Raw genomic sequence first — 18,902 nt, forward strand, 5'->3', positions numbered from 1 at the left:
ATGCACATGGAAATGCTAGGACCCAGATAGCTGAAACAATCTTGCAAAAGAAGAGCAAAGTTAGAGGACTCCTGATTTCGAAACTTACCAGAAAGCTACAGTAATCAACAGTGTGGTACTGGCATAAGGATACACATATGGATCAATGCAATAGAGTGGAGGGTCCAGAAGTAAACCCTTAAATTTATGTCAATTGATTTTTGACAAGAGTGCCAAAACAATTTAATTGGGTAAAAAAGTCTTTTCAACAAATGGCGCTGGGACAACGGGAAAGCTACATGCGAAAAAATGAATTTGGGCTCCCATCTCACACCATACATAAAAATTAACTCAGAATGGATCAAAGACCTAAATGTAAGAGCTAAAACCATAAAAATACTTAGAAGAAAATATAAAAGTAAATCTTTGTGACCTTGAATTAGGCAATGGTTTCTTAGATATGACACTAAAAGCACAAATGACAAAACAAAAAACAAATTGGACTTCATCAAAATAAAAAACCTTTGTGTTGCAAGTGATACCATCAAGAAAGTGGAAGACAACACATGGAATGGGAGGAAATACTTGTGAGTCATATATATGATAAGGGATTTGTATCCAGAACGTATAAAAAAATGTTTACAACCCACTAATCAAAAGACAACCCAATTTAAAAATTAGCAAAATATTTGAGTAGATGTTTTCCAAAGAAGATATGCAAATGGCCAATACGTATATGAAAAGATGCTCAACATATTAACCATTAGGGAAATGCAAATGAAATCCACAATGGGAACACACCCACTGGGATGGCTATAATAAAGGTAGACAGTAACAAGTGTTGATGAGGATGTGGGGAAATTGGAACACTCCTACATTGCTGGTGTTAATGTAAAACGATAAGGCAGCCATTGTGGAAAAGTCTAGCATTTCCTCAAAAAGTTAAACATAGAGTTACCACATAACTCAGCAGGCCAGGTCCTTCTTCCTAGCCTGTCTTAGTCTGGAAGCTGTGCTGCAACCTGTCCACCCTGGGGGACCGGCTGGTATTTGAAATAGAGTGGCTAAGCTTTCAGCATCACAGCAACACGCAGCCACCACAGTATGACAACTGGCAGACGGATGGTGTGGTTCCCTGACTGGGAAATGAATCTGGGCCACGGTGCTGAGAACACCAAATCTTAACCACGAGACCGTCAGGGCTGGCTCCAGCAATTCTACTCCTGGGTATATTTCAGAGTGATTGTAACATCTGTCCACACAAAAATGTATACAAAAATGTTCACAGCAGCACTATTCACAATAGCCAAAAAGTGGAAATAATCCAAGTGTCCATCAAGTGATGAGTGGATAAATAAAATGTGGCATATCCATACAAAGGAATAATATTTGGCAATGAAGATGATTGGTGTGGTACTGATAAGAGCTACAACATGGGTGAACCGTGAAAACATTATGCCACGTGAAAGCAGCCAGTCCCAAAGACCCATCGTATAATTCTATTTATATGAAATATAAAGAACAAGCAAAGCCATAGAGACAGACAGGAGATTAGTGGTTTCCAGGGGACAAAGGGAAGGGGAACTTGGACTAACTGCTATTGGTACCGAGTTTCTTTTAGGGAAGACAAAAATATTCTATAATTAGATTGTGGTGATGGTTGCACAACGCTATGAATATACCAAAAACCATTGAATTGTATGGTATGTGAATGATATCTCAAAAAGCTGTTTAAAGAAAAAGATTATATGGTTCATTGGTGATCTTTGCCACATACAGAGACAGTTATCAGTCATCATCATCCTTGAATACATAGGACAGTGACATAATTACTGATAATTATGACCTATTAAATGCATTAGCAGTTGGTAGCCACAGGCAAAAATAACCACAGTTCGGATGCTGGATTACTATATCTCTATTATATTGTTTACGAATATGGTATTCCAGATCTGTATCCAGCGCTGTAAACTGTCGTGTTAATTTTAGGTCTGCGAGGACGGGAATTTTAGGAATGCTGGTGCCTCTTCCCATAATCTGCCTAGTTCTGGCCAAGGGAAGCCCCGGCCGCTGTGCCACCGAGTCAGATGTGAACCCAAAGGATCTTGGCACGCAGCCACGCGTCCATCCTGTTTGCTACCAGTTGGGGGTTTTGTGTATGTGTGTGGTGAAGTTTTCTTTCCGGCTGTCAGTTAGGCTGCCCCTTTATACTCTCCTCACCCTCCAACCCCATGCCTCCCAGGACGCTGCCACCCCAGTGACGAGCGGGAACCGAAAGTCCCCGCCAGCTTTGCGGAGTGAAAATGAATGAGGGCAGCCAGGTGGCAAGAGCAAGTCCCACCTCCGGCGCCAGCCTCGTCTGCTTTCCGGTCCTGGTCTCCAGTTCTCCTCTCTAACCAGCTCCACCCACTCTCCAGCCTCGGAGAGCGCACGTGGTGGTGCAGAAAGTCCGGGGAGAAAGGCACGGCTCTCCAATCCTCCTGCTGCCTCCCTCCCAGAGCGGAAAGTCAAGGTCCTTCTCAGGCGCTGTGCCCAGAGCACCCTGCCCAGGGCTTCCCACTGTGCTCGGCCGGTTCTCCGAGTCTACACATTTGTTCTGTGCCTCCCCCACCCCCCACCCCACTCCGAACCCTGGGCCCAGTGCCCCTGCCTGTTGCTTACTGCTTCCTGGGTCGTTCCCTCCGCACTGTCGCCATGCACGCTTCCTGCCCAAAGAGGACAGGACCTTTCAATGAAAGTCCCTCTTCTCTCCGGGGCCCTTGAGCATTAATGGCCTCTGGAAGCAGATACCGTCTGACTTCCGGAGCTTCAAGTGCTTGACCTGCACATAATTACAGAGTGACCTACCAGACAAGGAAATGTTTGTTTACGCTCCCTCGCTGCCGGCCTCCCCCTGCTCCCCGAGGGGAGAAGTTTGGCACCGTCCATTCCCCCAGGTCCATTGTGAGTCTTTCCTCTTGGTTTCCGTCCTGCCCGCTCCCCTCGGACCTGCAGGGGAGGCCAGCGGTTAAAAGTAGACTGAGTGAATGTTCTTTTTAAAAGCAGGATAACTTGTGCCAGTGGCTTGGCCCTGCTTACTCACGCCTGCAGTAATATTTATTGAGCACCTACTACGAGCCATCCTCCGTGTTAGATGGGAGGGTGCTCGCAGAGTAAGTCTGGCGTGGTCGCTGCTCTCATCGAGCCTGCAGTTTAGGGGATAGATGTCAAATGACAACTGTGAATAGCGCTTATCGTCACTTTATTCTTCTTCTGATTTTAAAAGGAATTAAAAATGTTTTCCATGGGCCCCTAAAGGTATTGTGGGCCCTGGGCATTGTGCCTGCTGTGTCTCCTGGAGACATCAGCCCTGGAAAGGGCTGCCTGAGGAAGAGACAACTGAGTTGAAATCTGAAGAATAAACTGGAGGCAATTCAGTGAATCAGGTGTGAAGTGGGGTCTAGGCAATGGTAACAGCATCTGCAAAGGCCCTGTGGTAGGGGGAACTAAGAGTTAAGGAGCCTCAGTGAGGTGTAATTCAGAGAATAAGGGATGCATGGATGAAGTAAAGCTGGAGAGAAAGCAAGACCACATGGGCCATGAAAATCATTGTGACCTTTATCCTGGAGCAGTGGGAAATCATCAACACATTTTTAAAAGGGATATTTAATGACTTCTGAAGATATCAGTAGGAAAACTGCCAGAAGACCAGAATGTCCCCACATTTCCCCCATCAAATGTGATTGACAGAATGAGAACAAGTTTGGAATTGACCAGGCATCAGTGATACCCACGTTAAGAACAAATTGAGACATGGCTGCTGGTCTGTGGTTGGTGGAGAAGAAAAGACAATATTTGCCTCCAAAGTTCATTATGCCCCCCTCCTAGATGAAGAAATAGATTCTGAGACAGAGTCTGCATGTCGCTGTGTGGGGTGCTCTTGGGAACCTCCCCCATCAGGAAGGCTGGGGCAGAGGCAGGAGCTATGGCAGGCGGTCCCCGGGGCTCCGTGGACCTGGGATGTTCTCTCAGAAACATCACAAGGCAGGCCAGGGAGCCGGGCCTTTGCACCTCCTTGACAAGGGTCGCTGCAGGGAGGGTGAGCAGCTCTCTTTGAGAGCAGTTCCCGTGGAGGACCTCAACTCCAGCCGCCAACCCCGCAGGCCACTGGGGAATGCATTTTTTTTCTACGAAAGGCCAGATAGTAAATATTTTCAGCTTTGGGGACCATACGGTCTCCGTTGCGACTGCTCCACTCCACCATTGAGGCGCACAAGCAGCCGCAGATGATATGTAATGAGTTGGCATGGCTGCTGGCCAGTAAAACTATTTATGGACACAGGAATTTAAATTTCATATCATTTTCATGTGTCACAAAATATTCTTCTTCTTTTGATTTTTTTTTCCCCCAAACCATGTAAAAATGTAAAAACTATTCTTAGCTTGCAGGTATTGGCCGAGTTTAGCCCTCGGGCTGTAGTCTGACAACCCCTGGCCTTGAAGGATTCAGGAGGTACAGAAATTGGAACCTTTGGTCTTCGACTTGTCAGCCGTTGGCTAGTTGATGAGGAACGTTTTCCTTCTACCGTCAGCTTCCTTGTCACGAAGGTGGGAATCATTTGAAAAACCAAGCTCCCGTCTGGGTTGAGTGGGGTTGGGAGGCGCAGGTTCTGTTAAAGCCATCATGAATCACATTTCAGAATATTAAGTATCATGGATGCCTTTCGCCATCAGTACCATCCCTCAGGCCGCAGCCAGGCACGGGTCTAAAGATGAGCATGTCTGATAAGGAACCTGGCGACATCCTGAAAATGCCCCAGGGGGAGATGGAGTCAGGGTTGGGTCAGGATCTTTGGGAGTTTTCCCCAGTGTGGAAGTCGTTTGGCATCCAAACCACTCATTTCCTTTCCTGTTTTTCTTTATGGAAGGATCAGCAGCCCCCTCTCCCCTCCTCCCCACCTCCCCTGCCTTCGCTTCTTTCCTTTCTTCTTGTGCGTATAGGAAGCAACCATGCCCAGTTCTCTCTTGCAACGTGTCCTAATGCTAGGTTGCATTTCACCTGACTGGGTTTCCAGAGCCGCCTGGAAGAAGTCTTCTAGTGCTTGCAAATGAAAGGACACACTCTCTAGCCATCCTCCATCTCCTCAGCCCTGTCCCAAATGCAAATAATAATTGCACAGCTCAGACTGCTGAAAGGGGACGTCTGTCTGGGTTTGTGACCCTAAGAGCCACCAATCCAGTACGAAACTAATAACACATCAGCCTTGAATTTCACCCCTGACTCTGACCTCTCTACAATGTGAGTCCCCCATCTGCGCTCATGGCTCACATCAGTGTTGGCGGCTGTTTAGTTTGAGGGGTGAGGAAGTGAGTGGGAGAGGGGCAGAAGGCCGTGTTAGAGGGCCACAGCTCCCAGAGCGCGTTGCGGAGGTCCTCGATCCTTCTGAACGTCTGCGTACACACCTGACTCTTGGTGCCGGTTCGTCCTTCTGGCACAAGGCAACTTGGCGACGGCTACTGCATCTCATAATTGATGTCCTGTTTAGCTTGTTTACTCCCAGCCCACCCTTGTTCTTGTTCTGTTCCATTTCCTTCCTCTGTTACACTGGAATTATGCCAGTTATCTTGGGAGAAAAAAGGTGCAGCGTTTTAATCTGTCACTCAGTGGGCCCCAAAGGCAGCACGCCTGGTGACAGTGGCTCAGAAGGAGCTGGCCAGTCTTTTCTGTTCCCTTTCTGCATTCTATGTGCCTGGTTCCTGTACCATTTTCATTTTGGTACCTTCAATTCTGGGATGTATTTGCTTCCGACAAAGTTGACTCGCCTTGTTGAGAAGATGGTAGACAGTTGGTGGATCATTTAGATATAAACTCCGGCAGGCTCAGGACCGTGTCTTGAGTTTATTTCCTCTGGATTCCTGCAGGGCCTGGGAGCATCCTAGGGTCTCATATTGGTTGATTGGACAAATCCAGTAATTCCACTGGTGAAATATTTCTTGGATTCCACCCTCCCTCTGCTGCCCTTGTCACCTGTTTCTTGGGCCTTTATAATTATTTCTTATTCCACCTTCTCATCCATTCCCTGGACTTCTCAAATATCTGAGCCTATAGCTTCCACTTTTTGACTTAAGTCAGTTTAGCAGGGCTTCTGACATCGGAGCAGGGGTCCCCGATATTCAGATTTTCCTGGACTGTGTGAAGGTTAGGATGGCAGCCCATTCCTCATCCATCTTCATATCTTCAGCTTCTTTCACAAGTTCTGGCTCTTAATGCACATTTCACAATGTGTGCTGAGTGAACAAATGGAGGAATGGATGAAAAGGAGGAACTTCTGTACCTGTGCGCCTCTGCCTGCCTCCACCTCTCTCCAATACCAGCCAGGACGAATTCTTTTTATGCCAAGCACAGTTCTTCAAGGTCAGCATTTACTGCAAAATCCTCCTCAAAGGAGGGATCCAGAAGGGTCTCAACATCAAATGAGTGTAGGAATGCTACCTACAGTGGTGCCCCCTTATCCACAGTTTTGCTTTCTGTGGTTTCAGTTACCCACGGTCAACTGCAGTCTGAAAATATTAAATGGAAAATTCCAGAAATAAACAATTCATAAGTTTTAAATTGCGTGCCATTCTAAGTAGTGTGATGAAATCTCATGCCACCCCCTCCGTCCCACCTGGGGTGTGCATGATCCCTTTGTCCAGTGTATCCATGCTGTATACACTACCGACCTGGTGGTCACAGAGTAGCCGTGTCAGTAATCAGATTGACTATTGTGATGTTGCAGTACTTGCCTTCAAGCCATCCTTATTTTACTTAATAATGGCCCCAAAGTGCAAGAGTAGTGATGCTGGCAATTTGGATACGCCAAAGAGGAGCCATAAAGTAATTCCGTAAAGTGAAAAGGTGGAAGTTCTCGACCTAATAAGGAAGGGAAAAAATTGTATGTTGAGGTTGCTAAGATTACAGTAACTTTTGTTACAGTATATTGTTATAATTGTTCTATTTTATTATTAATTATTCTTGTTAATCTCTTACTATGCCTAATTTATAAATTAGACTTTATCATAGGTATGTATGTCTAGGAAAAAACACAGTATATATAGGGTTTGGTACTATCCTCAGCTTCAGGCATCCGCTGGGGGTCTTGGAACGTATCCCCCATGGTTAAGGGGGGACCACTGTATTGTCTCCACATTTCAAGAGTGACCGTGCACTTTGGCATTTGAAGACTCTGAGATACCCCACATTTAAAAACTTCTTTAGTTCTCTTTAATTCCCGAATTTCTCAAACTCATTTGACCTTGTTTCTCAGAGCATCTCCCAGCGCTAGTCTTCCAGGACTTAGAGCTTAATATGCACACCTTGTATCCTTATTTATAAACTATAATGACATGGTGCCTGGTGCCTCAATAGAATGATCCCAGCCCCTGTATGTCTAGTTAGGTCATCTCCAAGAATAAAAGGTCAGTCCACAAAAACCTGCCTTGGTCAGGTGGGCATGCACAGAATTGGGTATGTCTTCGAGATCCTGACGGCATTTCCTTGGATATATACCCAGAAGTGGGACTGCTGGATCATATGGTCATTTTATTTTTAATTCTTTGAGGAACCTCCCTACTGCTTTCCATAATGACTGCATTATTTTACTTTCCCACCAACAGCGCACAAGGGTTCCAGCCCCTCCGCATCCTGGCCAATACTTGCTATTTTCTGATCTTTTGATAGTATGTGGATGGATGTGAGGTGATATCTCGTTGTGGTCTTGATTTGCATTTCTCTTGTGATTAGCGATGTCGAGCATCTTTTCATGTGCTTGTTGGCCATTTGTATATCTTCTTTGGAGAACTGTCTATTCAAGTCTTTTGCCCATTTTGTACCTGGGTTATTTGTTTTCTGTGGTTGTTGAGTTGTAGGAGTTCCTTCGATATTCTAGGCATTGACCCCTATCAGTATATGATTTGCAAATACTTTCTCCCACTCTGTAGGTTGCTTTTTCACTCTGTTTATTATTTCCCTTGATGTGCAGAAGTTTTTAAGTTTGATGTGGTCCCATTTGTCTATGATTGCTCTTGTTGCCTGTGCTTTTGGTGTCACAGCCATGAAATCATTGTCAAACCCAGTGTCCCAAAGCTTTCCCCCTGTGTTTTCTTCTAGGAGTTTTATAGTTTTAGGGCTTACATTTAAGTCTGTAACCTAATTTGAGTTAATTTTTGTGTATGGTGTAAGGTGAGGGTCCAACTTCCTTCTTTTGCATGTGGATATCCGGTTTTCCCAGCACTGTTTGTTGAAGACACTGTCCTTTCCTCACTGTGTAGGTAATTACCGATTTTTAAACCAAAGCTCAAATGCACAAGGCTAACAGCAGTAGTGTGGACGAGGGGATCCATTAGCATTACTTGGGCCCTGGGGACATCTTTCAGCTAACTCCCCTCCCCGGATCTGGTTTGTCTGTGGGAAACATGGGGACTGGCCAGGGGAATGTTGAAAAAGCTCCTAGGTGATCCTCTACACGCCCTTTTCTTCCAGTTAAGAACCTGGAACCAACGGAGGAAAGAAATCATTCAGTTGGTTGAATGGTCACTGTGCAGTGTAGACTTGCCCAGAGGCATCTGCTTTGCAAATGTAGACCTTGTTCCTCTTGGGTTTTCTCAAAGCAAGGCAGACCTGTGAGCTATCCAGGGCCTTGCAGCTCTGGCTGCCCGGGTACCGATGAGAAAGTGCCGGCTGCCCCATACCTGGACAGGCCGGGAAGCGTCCTGAACATCCGCCTGCAGTCTGCATGCCCATTTGAAGGGCCTTCTGGGGGCAGAGGGGAGGAGGAGCAGCTGGAGGGAGGGGGAGGATGGAAAGACAGACAGCTCATCCACGTGCAAGGCAGCAAACGCAGAGGTTTGCAGCAGCAGATGGCAGACTACAGCAGAGCCCCCCACAGTCCCCTTGGTTTTGCAAGGGGAAGTGAGAGGGAAGGGGAGGCCGGCCAGGAGCCACAGCCTCCAGCAGCAGTGTGTGCCTCTGTGTATGTAGTATGCACTTCTGCTCCTCCCCTCCCAAGTATTGATCCAAGACCTAGAAAATATAGGCATCTTGGAGAGCCAAGTCTAACTGCAGGCTCACTAGTGCTCCTAAACAATTATTGCCCAGGGGCTGTGCTGCTGCATTTCTTCTTCGTCTTCTTCTTCTTCCTTTTTTTTTTTTTTTTGCTGAAGAAGATTGGCCCTGAGCTAACATCTGTTGGTAATCTTCCTCTTTTTCTTTCTCTCTCCCTAAAGCCCCAGTACACAGTTGTATATCCTAGTTATAAGTCCTTCTAGTTCTTCTATGTGGGATGCCACCACAGCATGGCTTGATGAGTGATGTGTAGGTCCACACCCAGGATCCAAACCCTCAAATTGTGGGGCCACTGAAGTGAAACACGCGAACTTAACCACTACACCACTCGTCGGCCCCCACCTGCTGCATTTCTGAATGCCCACCCAAGAGGCCCACCAAGCTTCCACACTGGCCACTAAGTGGATGAGTGAGTGGCCCAGGCATGCAGCTTTTCCTGCTGGAGAAGACTGTTCACAGGTTGCTCGGCCCTTTGGAACCCCAAACCAAGGCCCCTTCAGATCAGGTGGAGGAAGAAAGAGGCCCAGAAATGAAGCCTGAGCATCCTGGGTACAGCTATCCCTTACTCTCAGTGAAGGTATTATTCCCTAGCAGGCAAACCAGCAGTGGGTGGGGGGTCGGTCGAGGGGGTGGGAGGTGCATAGCGAGGAGGGAGAGACAGCAGGCACCACCACTCCTGTGTGTTCATGGCTGAGCATCGCTTCCGCATCAGCATCTCTACTGTACTTCAGAATCCTCCTCAACCCAGCTCTTTAGGAAACTACCACCAGCCTGTTGCGGCTGGCCCTGGAGAGGGAGGGGGAGAGCTGCCTTGTAGGCTGCTGGTCCTGCTCTGCCTCAGTGGCCTCTGTGCCTCTGGAGGAGTCCCTCCCCCCTTGGGATCTTAGCTGTCCCAGCTGCAAAAAGCAGAGAAGCCACACCACTCTGAGCGTTAGTTCTCTTCCTCTCGGGCGGAACTCTGAAGAGGCCGATGAGAAGCTGCAGGGCTGCGCCGTGGCTGGAACAGAGGCCCAGAAGTCGCTGCTCCCGAGGTCTTTCCCAGCCTTCCTGTGGAACCTGGGAAATCGTCTCCACTGAACTGAAAGGGAGGGTGCAGGGCGGGTGTGTGTGCGTCCGACATCACGAGTGACTGGGGAACGCGGCAGTGACGACAGCAGCCCACCCTCGGAAGGCTTTTCTGGGCCAGACTGACGTGGGCGCCCTGCACGTGTGAGTTCACTCAACCTCCCAAGCGCCCCGTCACGTCACCACCGGAATCCTTCCTGTTCAACACACGACGAGACTGACTCTCAGCCGGGTTGAGCAACTCGTGCACACAGCTGCCACTCCTCCTCCTCCTACTAGAGGGCCAGGATCAGATTGCAGCCAAGCTGGGTTCAAAGTGCATGCTTCTAATCTCTGTACTCTGCTACAGAACAAACAAACAAACCGTCGTTCACCCACCAGACTGACAAATAGCGGGGTTGATACAGTCGGGCACCGGCGAGGCTGTGGCGAGGGCTCTGCTCCCAATGACCTCCGGGAAGGCCTGGAGGGCTAGCATTGGGGCTGGAAGGCGGGGGCACTTCACCTGCGCTGTGTCGATTTTGTAATGCAGAAATAGCTGTGCATTACGTGGACTCATCACTCGTTAAAGAGAGAAGTGAAGAGGGTCGGGGAAGAGAACCGAAGATAAAGAGAGATGGAGGGTTCTCAGAATCCAGAACGGCCTTTGAACATGACCTCTTGGCTGCAGACACTCTGCCGGCCTCAAGCCTTGGAGAAGCTGATGCTTTTTTCCAACACCCATTCATTTACTGAAGACCTTTATGTTCCAGGCGCTGTGTCGGGCTCTTTGCTCTTTCCGTGCACACCCAGGGTGTGTCCTACCAGGACTGCTCCACTTCTGTCCCCAGACTAGGTGCCTCTGTGGCAGTGAGGTCATGGCCACATCCAGGGAGGAGCCGATGTGTGATGGGCTGTTCCCCCAGAGCAGCTGCTGCAACAACATTTACTTTGTACAACGGCCAAGAGAGAGTGCGAGGGAGCGAGCGCGAGCGAGCACGCACGAGCCTTCCCCATTCCAAAATGTTTCTGACAAAATCTGGCACTCCTGGTTCTAATCAAAATACTGAACTTTGGAACAAATTAACATTCCACAGCACTCGCAGAGAAGGAGAATTCAGCCGAGACAACTTCAGTTCACAACCACAACAGAAATAGCTTCTCCCGGGGAAGACACAGTCTGCTAACAAGGTCACTTCTGTTTGGCTTGCCTTGCCATCTGGCTGAGTGGCACCAGGGGCTGGATTTGGTACCCGCTTATTCTGCCGAGAGTGGATGGGTGCCGGGTGGCACTGCAGAAGGCTCCTCAGCCTCCTGGCAGAGGGTGCCAGCACAAAGTTACCTTCAGACAGTCCCCAGAAGCAGGCGGGCAGATGGAGCCCCCGTTTCACCCAGCCCGACTCTACTCTGAGCTCCGAGTGTGCAGAAGGTGTGACACCAGCAGACAGCAACAAGCAGGTGGGAATCAGAGAGGAGTGAAAAACACGACAGGATGGAAAAGCTATCTTCGTCTTGAAAAACATTCCAGAACTCGACGTAATGCTTGCTGCGGAGAGTTGGGAGTCTGAGTTCCAGAAGGCGAACAAAGAAGCATGATTTGAGTTTTGGTTTTTTCTTTTTTTTTCTCTTCCTTTCTACTTCCACGATTCAGCCTCTTGCAGTGATTGATTGGGGATGTTCAATAACCTACTTGGCCTCAGTTTCCTCATCCGTAGGATGGGAGCTGCATGCCATGATTAGGAGGGTGAAAAGAGATAGTGAATGTAATTGTCTAGGGGCCCCGGCCGGGTTCTCAGGGGATGCTTGTGCCCTCTGACCTCTGTAGCTGGGAGGGGCTCTTGTGTGGACCATCTAGTGAGACCCCTCCATGGCCCTATGCATAACTTGCACATGATGCAAATGGTCTGCCCAGAGTTACTTTGTTTGTTAGGTGTCGCACTGGGATTTGAGCACAAATGTGTTATTACAAAGATGCTGCTGCTTCTAGACCACCAGCAATTTTCCGTCTTTTGAAACAGGATGAAAGACCATGAATATACACAAGGGGTTCATGACCTCCTGAAGCCAGGCTTCCGTAGGAGGAGTCCTAGGAGGGGTCCAGGGGTCCCAGTTCGTTATCACAGTGTACCTGCTGGGAAAACAAACAAATGAGGCTTTTAGTAAAATGGAGAAGGAATCCTTAAAATGACCCAGAACCCCCCCACCCCGAAACCAAGGAAAATAAGTTCTTTAGAGCATCTCCTTCAGGAATTTTTTTTCCCCCAAAAAAAGATACATAGACTTTGATTTCCAGGTGAGTTGAATCTGGTCTCCGAGGGGTGGGAGGTGGGGTGAAGGTGGTCAAGGGCCCTGGGACTTCACAGTGGTATTACTGCTGCCCCTGGGGAGTGGGGTGAGCAAGGGAGCCCAGGGCCCCACTTTTGTAGATGGTCCCAGAAGCAGAACTGAGCTATGACAGCTGGCATAGGATTTAAAAGGTTGGGAAGAGCCCTGGGGCCATTTGCAAGTGTTAATTGGTATTGAGACTGAGCCCCTCTCTGCTGCTGGTACAGGAGGGGCTTCCCCCCCAAGTCACACGGGGAAGCCTTTGCGCTGGCCCCCAGGGAACATCAGGGCAGGCCACTGCTCCCTTCTGGCCTAAGCCCTCTTCATCCACTCACTTTTCTTAGCCTACCTCTTCCCGCCAGCCTGGTAGCCTCCCAGATCTTAGACTTTGTTTACTCTGAGGTCCTGCTGGAATCACCTGCTTTGTCGTGTTCAAGCTACAAATCCTTATTGAGTATTAATTACATGCCATGCAGTATGCTCTTCTCATGGCAGACGGCAAGGAAGAAAAAGGACAGGCTCCTGCCCTCAGAGGGCTTCAGTTTAGGAGGGAGCCAGACATTGAACTCAAAGATGGGACAAGGTGGAACTGGGACAGAGACTGATGTTCCAGGTGGAGAAACACAGGCCATCAGAACATCTTGAAACAGGAAAGAACACTGGTGGCTCCAGAATTTTCTCTCTCAAAGACACACATTGATAACTTGTCTTGAAGCTTCCATGACTTTGAGGAAATGAGAATTGTCTAAATCAAAGAATGCACGCAGGAGGAGCTGATGGAGATGGGTGGCTAAACCCTATACCGGGGCCCCCCTGGACCCCGCCATTGGGAAAGGCCTGGGTGCCTTCAAAGGAAAGGAGGCAGCCTTGTGCCCTTGGATCATGGGCCAGGGGAGAGCAAGCAGCTCACGATGACAGGAGGCGCTGGAGCCCCCAGCAGGAGAGCAGACTTTCTGAAGCGGGATTTGTGGGTCTCCTGCATCAGGATTATCTCAGGGGCTTGCTGAAAATGCAGGTGCTGTGGTCCATCTCAGACTTCCAGGATGGGCATCTTTGGACAAGGAGCCTGGAATCTGCTGTATGAGCAAGTGCCCTAGGGGATTACTTTATGCCTGGGGTTTCCGTATCTGCATTAAGGCTTTCTGGATTTTATCCTAAATGCAAAGGGAGGCCCTTGATGGGTTTGGAGAAGAGAAATGATGCAGTCCATTTTAAGGACATTGTTCTGCCCTTGGATTGTCCACGTCTTGGGCCTTAGTTGTCCATTACTCCTTTAGCATCTCACACAGTCGCCCACTGTCAGCACAGCAGCTGGTTGTCCACAGATTTGTCCTCCCCAAAAGTGTAGGGCGAACCATCATCCCACCTGTCCAGGATGGTTTAGATGGCATTAGGCCTGAGGATGGGGTGAACCACACAGTGATTCTCATGGTTCAGTCCGGCCCTAAGAGTCTGTGACATGAATGAGACTTTCACCTCCTAATAGGTCAGATTCCTCACACTGGGTCACCTGGACCCCGTGCAGATGGGCAAGGAGGAGCCGAGTGTCTCAACTTTTCCCAATCAGAGGCTGTGCTAAGTGGCTCTGGATTCAGGCTGGTGCTTAACCAAACTGGCCTCCATCTTTCAAGTAAATGACAAATTTTTCACTCTCTCTGCGTTTTCAAAGAGATGCTGACAGAGAGAGAACGTTGCGAATCCCAATCAGAGTTCCCTGCCGCAGAGCACACGAGATGAGAATTGATCTCAAACCTTTTACTGTCATCATTTACTGATAGCTGGAAAGACACGAGCATAAGTCAGCAGAGAAAAACTCTGAATCCCGGTCTCTAGCTGCATGTCAACGAAACGCTAGGATATTGTCACCCGCTGAGACGGAGAGCAGAATCAAACCACCACCCAGCCGAGCCTCCTTAGGCTTCAAAAACATCAAGGACATCTTGGGGCCAGCCCGGTGGCACAGTGGTTGGATTCGCACACTCTGCTTTAGCAGCCCTGGTTCATGGGTTTGGATCCTGGACACTAACCTACACGCCGCTCTTCAGGCCATGCTGGGGCAGCATCCCACGTACAAAAAATAGAGGAAGATTGGCACAGATGTTAGCTCAGGGGCAATCTTCCTCAAGCAAAAAAAAAAAAAAAAAAAAAATCTAGGACATCTTTGCCTCTGTCTTCATTGTTCTTTTAATCAACTTCATTGAGGTATAATTTACATACAATGAACAGCACCCATTTTAAGTGTACAGGTCGGTGTTCTCACAGATGTATACACCCAGGTAACCATCACCTCAATCAAAGTACAGAATATTTCTATCACCACCCCAAAATTCCTTCCAGCCTCTTTAAACTCAGTCTCCATTTCACCTCTGGCCTCAAGCAACCACTGATGTGCTTTCTGTCACTCTAGTTTTACAATTTTTATAATTTCATAGGATGGAATCAGACGGTATGGACACTTGTATCTTGCTTCTTTTATTGGTTTTTGAAGATCAGTCACATTATTGCATACATCAGTTACTGCTGAGTAGCATTCCATAGTTTGTTTATCCATTCACCCGTTGATGGACGTTTGGGCTGTTTCCCAGTTTTTGGATATTATAAATAAACCTGTTATAAACATCTGTGTACAAGTCTTTGTGTGGACATATGTTTTCATTTCTCTTGGGTAAATATCTAAGAGTAGCTGGGTTATATGGTAGGTATATATTTACTTTTTAAGAAACCACCAGGCCGTTTTCCAAAGTTGATGTACCATTTTTGCATCCCCACCAGCAATGTATGAGTTCGAGTTGCTCCACAACCTAGCCAACACTTGGTATTGTCAGTCTTTTTAATTTTAGCCATTCTAATGAGTGTGTGGTGGTATCTCATTATGGTTATTATTTGCATTTCCCTCATGACTAGTGTTGAGCACTTTGCCACGTGTTTATTGGTCATTGTATAACTTCTTTCAGGAGTGTCTTTTCTAATCTTTGGCCCATTAAAAAAATAAGGTTGTTCGTCTTATGATTAAGTTACAAGAGTTCTTTTTAGATTCTGGCTACAAGTCCTTTGTCAAATATGTATATTTTCTCTCATCTGTTGCTTGTTGTTTCGTTTTCATTTTCTTAACTGTCTTTCACAGAGGAAAGTTTTAAATTTTGATGGAGTGTAACATCAATTTTTTTCTTTTATGTCCTATCTTTTTTTTTTTTTTAAGATTGGCACCTGAGCTAACAACTGTTGCCAATCTTTTTTTTTTTTTTCTGCTTTATCTTCCCAAATCCCCACTGGTACATAGTTGTATATCTTAGTTGCAGGTCCTTCTAGTTGTGGCATGTGGGACGCCGCCTCAACGTGGCCTGATGAGCGGTACCATGTCTGCACCCAGGATCCGAACCAGCGAAACCCTGGGCCGCTGCAGCGGAGCGCGTGAACTTAACCACTCAGCCACGGGGCTGACCCCTGTGTCCTATCTTAGAAATCTTTGCCTATCCCAAGATCACAAAGAGTTTCTCTATGTTTCCTTCGAAAAGTTTTATAATTTTGGCTTTCACATTTATATCTACGATCCATTTCTAGTTCATTTCTGTGTATGTTATGGAGTAAGGTTTGATGTTTATTTTTTCCATGTAGATGTTCAGTTGTTCCATCACCATTTGTTGTAAAACTTTTGTTTCTTCATTGAATTACCTTGATGCCTTTATCAAAACTCAATTGGCCATATACTTGTGAGTATATTTCTGAACTCGCTATTCTTTTCCATTGATCTACGTCTATCTTTTCAACCAATACCACATGGTCAGTAAGTCTTCCAACTTTTTCTTTTTTAAAAATTGCTTTGTCTATTCTAGGTCATTTGCATTTCCACATAAATTTTAGGATCAGCTTGTTTCTATTAAACACTGCTGGAATTTTGGTTAGGGTCATGTTGAATCTATTGATCTATTGGGGGGAAACCGACATCTTAACAATTTGATTCTTTCCATCTATGAACATGGTATATCATCTCATTTATTTCAGTCTTTTAAAATTTATTTCTGCAATGTTTTGTAGTTTCCATTGTACAGCTTTTGTACACATTCGTTAAATTTATTTCATGTTTTTTGGTACTGTAAATTGAATTGTATTTTTTATTTGCTTTTAATTGTTCCTTGCCTCCTCCTCCTCCTCTTTCTTCGTTTTTAGTTCTCTCTTCCTTCCTGATTGTAACCTGACTTTAATACCTTAAATACTTCTTCTTATCCTTCACAGTACTCATATCCAAGGTTTGAAAAGATCTCAGTTGATGGTTTAGTCAAGAATTGGCATTGATGTTACCTGACATTTTGCTTCTCATCTCAAAATTTACAGCGATTCTTGGCATAATTCTCAGCTCATCAAGTCATCTTACTTCTATCATTTACCTCCTTTTTCACAGCTCCCAAAGTCACATCTCCTCCAGAGCCTTCAGAAAGATGTGACAGGTTCTCTGGTATCTTTTCAACATCGAATCTTCCTTTACTCACCACCACCTTGATTGAAACAATTATCCAATTGTTTGTTCAAATAAAGGAATCTTATGTTACTTACCTCTTGTACGCCTTATTAGATTCCCAGGGCTACTGTAACAAATACCCAAACTGGGCGGCTGCAAACAACAGAAATTTATTTTCTCACAGTTCTGGAGGCTAGCAGTCTGAAATCAAGGTGTTGGTAGGGCCAGGTTCCCTCTGACACCTGTTGGGGAGCCTCCTTCCTTGCGTCTTCCAGCTTCTGGTGGTCCTCAGCAATCCTTGGCATTTCTTAGTTTACAACTGCATACCTCAATTTCTGCTTCCATCTTCACATGGCCTTCTCCCTGTGTGTCTGTGTCTCTTCTCTTTTTATAAAGACACTAGTCATATTGCTTAAAGGCCCACATACTGCAGCATGACCTCGTCTCAACTGATTACATCTGCAATGATCGTATTTCCAAATAAGGTGCCATTCTCAGGTACTGGGGATTACAACTTCGGTATATCTTTTTGGGGTGACGCAACTCAACACGTAATGTTGAAGCTCTGTTTTGTCCCAAGCGTTCTTCCTCGTTTTGTTGTCTTGAAGAATTGCTGGAGGACTCAGTTCAAAATTCACCTTCTTGGGTATTTCTCCTGAATACCCCAGGAGAAGTACGTCACCTCTTTGCCTGTCCCTATGATGTTTTTGCATTACTATTAGACAATGTATCACATTGTGCGCAGCCTGAGGGCAGAAGCCACCTTATTCATCTGGGGATAGAGCTCAGAGTCCCAGAGTTCCGTTTGGACTTCCTCTTTGGAGTAGCTGTTCCCACTGTGGGTATTTGAGGCACATATTCAAACAACCCCTGTAAATCCCTACAAATCTGTAGATTAATGAAAAGAATGAGGAAGCTTTTGGGATTCTGTGCTATTTAATTTTCTATTTTAGGAATTTTATCATTAGGAAATACTCTAGATAAACATTTGAGGTCCTATCTAAATGTTTTCCTGGGTAAAATTCCCTTTTCTGATTGACCACCATAAGTTCAAAATATAAAATAAAAATGATCTTTTAATATAAATACAGTATAACTGAGCTTCTCAACCTTGGCACTATTGCTATTCCGGCTGCATGATTCTTTGTGCGGGGGGCTGTCCTGTGCCCTGTAGGGTGTTGAACAGCGTCCTGACCTCTATCTAATAGATGGCAGTAGCATCCCCCTCCCCAAGTGTGACAACCAAAAATGTCACACTGCCAAGAATGCCCTGGGGGGCAGAATCACCCCCAGCTGAGAGTCACTGTCGATTATCATAAGGCAGTTGGAAATCTTAATGTAAAAGTCATCCAAATTTCTCTTTATTTTGCTTTCTTTTTAATATTGTCCTCGTCTCAAAAGGCTGCTCTGCACCGAGACCACTGGCCTTGTGAGTAGACTGCACGACCCAGCTTCTCCTTGCTCCTGCTTCTGTACATCTGGGACCCGTGGGTGGCCTCTTTCATGCAGAGGGAAAAATTAATGCCCCTGCTTATCATAAAAACTCAAGGACTTGACGAACGGGAGAAACCAAGCCAGCTCTCCTGCAGGCAGAGCCACGTTAACTTCCCTCTCACCCCAGAACCTTCTAAAGCTCTTGCTGAGTTTCTCTTCAACTCATTGAACTAGAAGGAAGAAGATTGTGGTTTCAGAAGAAAGACCAAAAACCAGGGGTGGAAATCATCCGGAGGAAATTTACAAACAGTGTGTGGAAGGGAGTCCTGCAGAAGGGCTTCCGGCGGTTGCCCAGAGCTCTCCAGGACCAGAGGCACTTCCTGTAGCGGTTTCTAAACAGAGAGCCGGCAGGGGCCAGCCTGGTGGCATTGTGGTTGGGTTCATGCATTCTTGTTTGGCGGCCTGGGGTTCCCGGGTTTGGATCCTAAGTGTGGACCTGCACACCGCTCATCAAGACACACCATGGTGGCGTCCCACATACCAAAAAAAAAAAAAAACAACAAAAAAAAAACCAGAGGAAGA

The 18,902-nt window shown here is 46.7% G+C and overlaps 1 protein-coding gene across 6 annotated transcripts in view; it reads left to right on the plus strand.

Annotated features, from left to right (window-relative positions):
- SPRING1 (SREBF pathway regulator in golgi 1) overlaps nucleotides 1–18,902 on the plus strand; it is a 95,973-nt gene that overhangs the window by 42,777 nt on the left and 34,294 nt on the right. The window lies entirely within an intron of this gene.

This window comes from Equus przewalskii, chromosome 7 (assembly GCF_037783145.1).
Source record: "Equus przewalskii isolate Varuska chromosome 7, EquPr2, whole genome shotgun sequence".
In the NCBI taxonomy this organism is placed as follows: domain Eukaryota; kingdom Metazoa; phylum Chordata; class Mammalia; order Perissodactyla; family Equidae; genus Equus; species Equus przewalskii.